The sequence below is a fragment of the Saccostrea cucullata genome, unplaced genomic scaffold, assembly GCF_032062105.1.
Source record: "Saccostrea cucullata isolate Sc308-1 unplaced genomic scaffold, CSIRO_AGI_Scuc_v1 ctg6058, whole genome shotgun sequence".
NCBI lineage: Eukaryota > Metazoa > Mollusca > Bivalvia > Ostreida > Ostreidae > Saccostrea > Saccostrea cuccullata.
In genome coordinates this window covers 27,989-36,018 of record NW_026928894.1, presented here as the reverse complement: position 1 = coordinate 36,018, position 8,030 = coordinate 27,989, and the positions used below count along the sequence as shown (strand labels likewise).

Sequence of the window (8,030 nt, the reverse complement as noted above, 5' to 3'; positions counted from 1 at the left end):
CTTCAGGTCCTTGGGAAATTTCTTAACCTTCCCTGTCAACATATATATTACACATTATATGTACAGGGGTTTAAAAATACGGTGGTCCGAGGTCCGGGACCTAAAGTTTATGGGGGCGGACTAGCTTATTGTTACCCTCTAATAGTCCGTCGGACTAGTAGTTTTGAGAAGAAAAAAAAATTAATCCCGTGATTTTTGGGGCCGATTTTTGGGCCGAAATTCGGCCCAATTCCAATTGAGAATATGCCTGTATTTTCCCTAAATATAGTGGAGGTTATCCCAAAGAAAAACTTACGAAATATGTAATCAAATTAAGTTTGTTTATTGCATGTTTTAAACAGGGGTTCAAAAATCCTCAAGCCCGACGTCCCGGACTAACAAATTCTGGATCCGGACTCGGCATTTAGAATTCGCCAAAGTCCTGGGACTTGGCTATGTTTCTTGTTTATCTTTTTTTATAAGTTAAAAATATGATCGTAGAGATAAAAATAAAGCAAATTCTCAAATGTATTAAGGATAAATGTGTGTTTGTGGGCGTTAAAATACCCATAAAACATTACGAACGTTTCGAAAATACAATCCGTCTTTTTATTTTCCGTTGCGGTTAGACTCTTGCTTTTTCGCAATTCCTCATGTTTCCTCCTATATGACAAATGGCAATGAGTTTCTTAAATTTCGGTTTTAGCTGTGACTTACAGCACATTCTAATTTCTGTTTATTGTAACAGATAGTTTATTCAGTAGTGAGTATTTGTAAAAGTTAATGTGATGTACCAGTAATCTATCAGTCTGGTATTGTGTTGAAATACTCATGTCTGATTATTATAATCAGACATGAGTATATACGACAGTTTATGGAGGAAAAATAAAACATATATTAATACATATAGTCTTTATTTATTCAATGCAACAAATGAAAATAAATTATAAGTTACATAAATTTAATGATGTATAGGTAAATATGGACTCTGAAATTTCTTCCTCGGACTTGCCTAAAATTTACTCTTCAAGTCCTGGACTTGACCATGACAAAAAAATTTTTGAACCCCTGATTTAAAGTAAAGTTCAAGCAGGTTTTCAGTGGTTGTTCATCCATGTTGGATTTTCTTCGTTAGTTAATTCATACCACTATTGTTCTTGATGCAAGTAATTATTAGATAATTCATACCAAGAATAGTCTTGATTTGTTATAACAACTGTTTGTTTATATAATACAAAGACAAAAACAAAGTATTTTGACAATGCTTTTAAATGACTGGGTTTTCTGGAAGATTCCCCAATTAAATTGAAGCTGAAATTCCCAATTCTTGAGGCACAAGCCCCAAGCCACAAAGTACTGACAAAAACCCCATTGTAATCAAATTGATTAAAAATTGTTTAAAACTAAGCATATTTTTCTTTAAACTTTGGACTAGTAATTTTATGATACGGACTAGTGAAATTTACTTGCTTAATAATCCTTGGACCAGTGAATTTTTGGGGAAAATTTAAACCCCTGATGTAGTACATACAAGTCAGCAATACAGTTTCCAAACATAAATTATCTCCAAAAGTTTCTTCATTTTTTTTTTAATACATACGTTTCTTGAGAACAAATGGATTGTTGTCATCGGAGACGTCTTCTTCAGAGGAACTGCAGGCAAACTTATCATAGTCAAGGCTGATGTTAGGAAACTGAAAATACAACAGAATATTTTTATTTTCTATATTTTATTTTTTTTATTAACTATTAAAGTTTTTTTTCTTTGTAATTGCTGTATATAGCAGGCATAATATACTTGACACTAAAAGTAAACCCAATAAAATACAAGTATATACTAGTATAAATAGGTAGAAAGACATCCCGGTCGAACGACACCTAAGCCCGTGGCAATCAACACATCGTCCCAGGCAAAATTTTGTTAGAAAAATTAATCTATGGTCTGAATTGACATTATTATTTAATTAATTAATTCGTCTTTCTGACAATATATAAACAATTTTCATTCTAAAATTCAAACTGTGAAGGGATGAGGGGCCTATCATATCATTTTTTTAATATCTCTCTTTTGGAAATGCACAGTATAAATGGTGAGTAAATATAAATATTTACATTTGCAAATGTTTTCCTTTATATAACACTACTGAAAAAGAATGCGTATCTATAACTGTATAAATACATGTACGGGGTCAAGAGGTCAGAGATGTGCGTTTGGATAATCGTTTGACGTAATTTCTCAGTGACGTCATAAAGGGTTGACGCGCGATGAGTAGATTACATACTTGCCGTTGAGTTTAAAAAATAATGCATTTCTCACCCTAAAAGTCAAAATCAGGCAAATATAAAGTATGAATAAGTCACAAATGTAAATATAAGTAATAAGGTATCATTTTAAAACATCTATCGGGCTTTAAATACAGGTTGGTACGAGATTAAATTCAACATAAAGCCCTTTGGGTTTTATGGAATTTAATCTCGTGACCAACCTGTATTTATATCCCAATAGATGTTTAAAAATACAAAAAAAACATGTTGTCTGGTAAGGCCATAATAAATAAATTGCTAGATTCTCATCTGAACTTTTTTTAAAAGTCGAGGCAGGTTGGCAGCTTTATTCTATATATATATATTTTTTTCTCAGTTTTGCATATTTTTTATTGACCTGTTTAGTCAGTGTTATTTTATCTACAATACTCGAATAAAAGTCATAGTAAAGGACTTTAAAGGTTCAATTATCTCTTACTTCACATCATCACCAATCTTTTTCAACCCATGACCATAATGACCCTTGTTTAAAATATATAAACATGTATTATAGCAATTACCATCTTTTCAGCTGTCAAAATAATGTCGACTTTCACAGGATTTAAAACCAAAGTAGAATGGTAGATGAATACCGATCCCGATCAGAATTAAGACAAAGAAAAACAGAAATAAAAAAATGAGGCGGTGGTATAAAATTGGGGTGGGCAGGGATGAGAATTTAGGAATATTTTTATTATGGTCTTATGGAATCTATCGGACTGTCACCCTGATGAAATTTTGGAGATCACTGGCATACAATAGTTCGGTGTCCAGTCAACTCGAACAAAAATGATGATGTACACAAACCAGGTCGTACAAAAAAAGTCAACTCATACACAAACCAGAAGTCAACTCGTACACAAAACTTTTGTCATTCCTACATAGGTTTTCATGTAGTGTGGAATATTGAGAAGTCAACTCATACACAAAGATTTTTCTTGTACATTTCAATCTATTTCATAAATGCTTCTGATTTTAATTGATTTGCCCATAATTAAATTTGAGGTGTCAATGTAGATAAAATGTTCTATCGGTACCGAGGCACAGTTAGATTATTCTAGATTGTGAAACATTTTAAAAATTGTCTTCTTTCACCATGTTCATGCAAATAATATATTATGTACTATTCATGTAGATTTGAATATAATCAGATGCATAAATATTTTATTTATTATTATATCTACTTTAGAAAGTTAGAAATTTTAGGACTCCGTAACATATGTATATAGTTGTATACAGTGTAGATAGTAAATATGATCGATATACCTAACAACGTAATATTTTAATGGAATATCGCATTTATAATTGCATGAAATTTCCAAAACAAACCTTATCAAATTGAAATAAAAAGATACCGCGCTTGTGTTGGTTTAACAATAATTGTTTGAATTCCTGACTAGAGATGCCAGGTTAATTAAATGTTAAACCACTAAAACATGTAAAATATTTATGAAAAAAAATTAATTAACACTTCTTTTCCACCTTATTCTATTTTTTCTTGAGTATACTTTATTTATATAAAAGTAATTCATATTAATAACAGTTGTAAATAAAATGTTATATCATACTTTCATGTAAATTACTTGAATCGGATTTGTCGAGAAACATTTGATAAAAAACACTACTACCTGCTGAAAAATGAAGCCACGCCCTCCTGCGTAGCAACAGTCATCATTGCTTGACGATGGGTGGTATTCCAAAAAAATAGTGACTGCGCGGAATTTATGCGCGCACGGTTCACTGTGATATGTATTTGTATAAAACATTCAGTATAATATAATAAATATTGCGTGTAGTTGAGTGTAACATTGAAAATTTTCACCCCTCGAAAACCATTTTCATCCTCGGCTTCACCTCTGTTGATAATGGTTTTCGAGGGGTGAACATTTTCAATGTTACACTCAACTACATGCAATATTTATATAATGTACGAGTTGACCTGATTTGTGTTCGACTTGACTTCAGATTTTTGTGCGAGTTGACTTTTTGCGTACTACTCGGATTGTGTACGAGTCGGTTTGTGTATGAGTTGACTGTAAATCTATAGTTCTATAAAGCATATGTTAAATATTCCATGCACTCAACATGCTCAACAATTCTGCTTAGAATTTCATATTTTATTTAATAATAATCAGCTCTACTTAGGATATTGCTTTTTGCTTTTTGCAAAATACTTTTTTTATGTTGAAATGGTTAAACTGTTTAGGTTTTTTCTTTCAGTTCATTATTTCTTTCATCATGATCATGGTAACATAAAAACAGTATACCCCCCCCCCCCCCCCCAAAAAAAAAATGAATATAAACTATCCAGATTTGTTACAGCATCTCATGGGCATGGCATTTCATGTGCAGATCAATATATATTACTTAAAAATAATTAAGTCTATTAATCTTGAAGTCAGTGCGACAAAAAATATAAGACCACATGGTCAAAGCCACATGGTTTACTCCGCAACTTTGTAAAAGCTATTGTCTTCGCCTGATCTGCTCAAAACACCTAAAAGAAGAAAAATAAAGCTTAAATCATATCAACTTACTATTAACTTTTCATTTCGTCACCCCGAACGGCATTTCTGCTTCGTTTTCTGTCCTCTCTCCTCACGCACCTGCCCGTGGGAAAATCATCGATGTCTAGACTGACAAGAGTGTTGGCGACACGGATTGGTAAATATGCAATCGGCAATCCTCGGCTGACTCCGCTACGCTCCATTCAAACTATATGTGCGAGGTACGAGTCATCCGAGGAACTCCGAGTGGTAAATATGAGGGATTGAGCATGCGCGAGAATATAATTGAAAACAAGCAAAAGAAGCATATTTTAAACATATAAGGAGGAAAACATAATGCATATGTCTTATCTTTCAAAAAAATATAAATAGCAAACCTTTAATTTGAAACATATTGGCGATTTGACGTTCGTTCAATGGAAAGTGCAAGAGCAGAAGCAAGTCATTATGACGTCACAGATAGAGACAAAGATTTCGCGGAATTTTTTCCTGATCAAATATCTTTGGGAAACCTTAACTATACTGCGTCCCACTTCTGACACCAAAAATTGTAAGCTCCCCACGGATGGCCATGCTGGAATGGGGGCTATACAAAGTAATTACACAACACTTTTCAAGGTCGCTCCTTATTTCTTGCTTCATATTTCTCAGTAAGGACAAGGCTTGCTATCAGTTTAATAATTGGTTTATTGATCATCAAACAGGAAATGACAGTAGGTAAACAAACATCTATATTGGATACATATGGATAATTAATATTTGCTTTGGTCAGTAGTGTCAACCGTACTTTCAAGGGTAAAAAGGGGATAATAAAGTTGATTTGGAATTAAAAAGCTCTAAAAATTCTAACATCAGGTGTCCAGTGTGTTGGGAGATAATTTCAGTTGTCTCACCTAGTATTTAGCTTAAACTCCTTTGTGCTGCTGATGCAACTTATCTGAAAATAAACTGCGAGGCACTTATATTTATAACCTTCGGAAGTAGTCATGTGACATAAATTAACGAATGAAAAAGCTGTACGGTGACACGCGACCAATCACAGCGCTGACGGCGCCGTACAAACAGAGATCTGTCAAACTGTCAAACAACGTCAAACAAGGCTGCCGTACAACGAGAATTATAACTACAAAAAATGGAATTAAATTACACAATAACAATAAGAGTAATATGGTATGGATCCGAGAGATGTTTTCATCAACTGTAAGTAAACATTTCATGTGAATTAAACCCGTATTTCATGATAGAAACCGCAATCGAACAGCAGACGATATTCAAATAGCTCTGTCAAAGTAAAAATGTGTAACTGCCATTAAATCCCGTTTAACGTGAAAACCTTGATAAATCTTGGTAAAACATATTCAAACATTAATTTTGTGGATATTCACAAGCAAATATAACATCGAATTGCATAACAAAATACAACTTGCTCAAATACGAAACCGTGGCTAATACAAATAAGATGTCGGCGGGAGGTAAACAACCTCATGGCTCCTGCAATCGTGTGCAATTATGAAAAGTTCAGGCACCTATTTGACTGATAAATAATCAAGTTAAATACAGTTACATGAAAAGATTTTAAAGGTATGTACATGAATTCATAAAATATAGCATTTCCTGTATAAATCCAAGCAAAAAGTATGTCAAATGTGCTAAAAATAGACGATACCATGTTAAGTAAATAATCAAAAGACTGAAATGTCGTAGTGTAGTTATTAATGCATAATAAAATCCACCCAGATAATATTCCCAATAAATGTTGACACAATTAAATCATAAAAAAATAAATTTATTAATTGCATTGGGACGTGGGGTAAGGCTAGGTCTCTCTGGACGTTTAGGGGAGGAGGGAGAGTCAAAGAACTGGTCACCTTGGCCTAACTCATCAACATCAACACGAAATTGCACTTCAGGGTCTGGGGATTGAGCCTTTGCCATCTTACTAGTATTAATTAAAATGCAAAAACACAAATTATAAGTTAACAAACACATTATTTACATTATGTACAAGTTATACCAACACACTGGACAACTGAGCGGTTATTGGGCAGGGAATGGGTTTGTTTCACTGGATGCCTTTAGAAAAATAGGCATCCCACTTCTGACACCAAAAATTGTAAGCTCCCCACGGATGGCCATCCTGGAATGGGGGCTATACAAAATAATTACACACAATACTTCTCAAGGTCACTCCTTATTTCTTGCTTCATATTTCTCAGTAAGGACAAGGCTTGGTATCAGTTTAATAATTGGTTTATTAATTGATCATCAAACAGGAAATGACAGTAGGTAAACAAACATCTATATTGGATACATATGGATAATTAATATTTGCTTTGGTCAGTAGTGTCAACCGTACTTTCAAGGGTAAAAAGGGGATAATAAAGTTGATTTGGAATTAAAAAGCTCTAAAAATTCTAACATCAGGTGTCCAGTGTGTTGGGAGATAATTTCAGTTGTCTCACCTAGTATTTAGCTTAAACTCCTTTGTGCTGCTGATGCAACTTATCTGAAAATAAACTGCGAGGCACTTATATTTATAACCTTCGGAAGTAGTCATGTGACATAAATTAACGAATGAAAAAGCTGTACGGTGACACGCGACCAATCACAGCGCTGACGGCGCCGTACAAACAGAGATCTGTCAAACTGTCAAACAACGTCAAACAAGGCTGCCGTACAACGAGAATTATAACTACAAAAAATGGAATTAAATTACACAATAACAATAAGAGTAATATGGTATGGATCCGAGAGATGTTTTCATCAACTGTAAGTAAACATTTCATGTGAATTAAACCCATATTTCATGATAGAAAACCGCAATCGAACAGCAGACGATATTCAAGTAGCTCTGTCAAAGTAAAAATGTGTAACTGCCATTAAATCCCGTTTACCGTGAAAACCCTTGATAAAGCTTGGTAAAACATATTCAAACATTAATTTTGTGGATATTTGGACTTCGATCTGGGGACCCTGCCAAAAAATCTTAAAATGGGGACTAAGCGATTTCGTGGCAGAATTGGTATTGTTTAACTTATTTTACCCCGTCAGTATCCTGGAATAAGTAAATAGACTGAGTCTTTGAGCTAGAATGATATATTCATAAATTTAGAAAATGGGGACCCGGAAGTGCCAATATGGGGACCTCTGTGTAAATGTAGGGGACCCAACTTCTCATAAGCTTACAGAATTGGGGACCTTTACTCAGTCCCTCATACACAAAGAACAGAAATGGGGACA

At 33.8% G+C, this 8,030-nt stretch overlaps 1 long non-coding RNA gene across 1 annotated transcript; it reads right to left on the bottom strand.

Moving 5' to 3' along the window:
* On the bottom strand, nucleotides 1-4,903 carry LOC134279089 (uncharacterized). The gene is made up of 3 exons (XR_009994570.1): nucleotides 4,821-4,903; nucleotides 1,580-1,673; nucleotides 1-32 (listed from the first exon to the last, which is right to left on the bottom strand). It is a non-coding gene; the product is annotated as an uncharacterized LOC134279089 (long non-coding RNA).
* Between the last annotated feature and the right edge of the window lie 3,127 nt (nucleotides 4,904-8,030).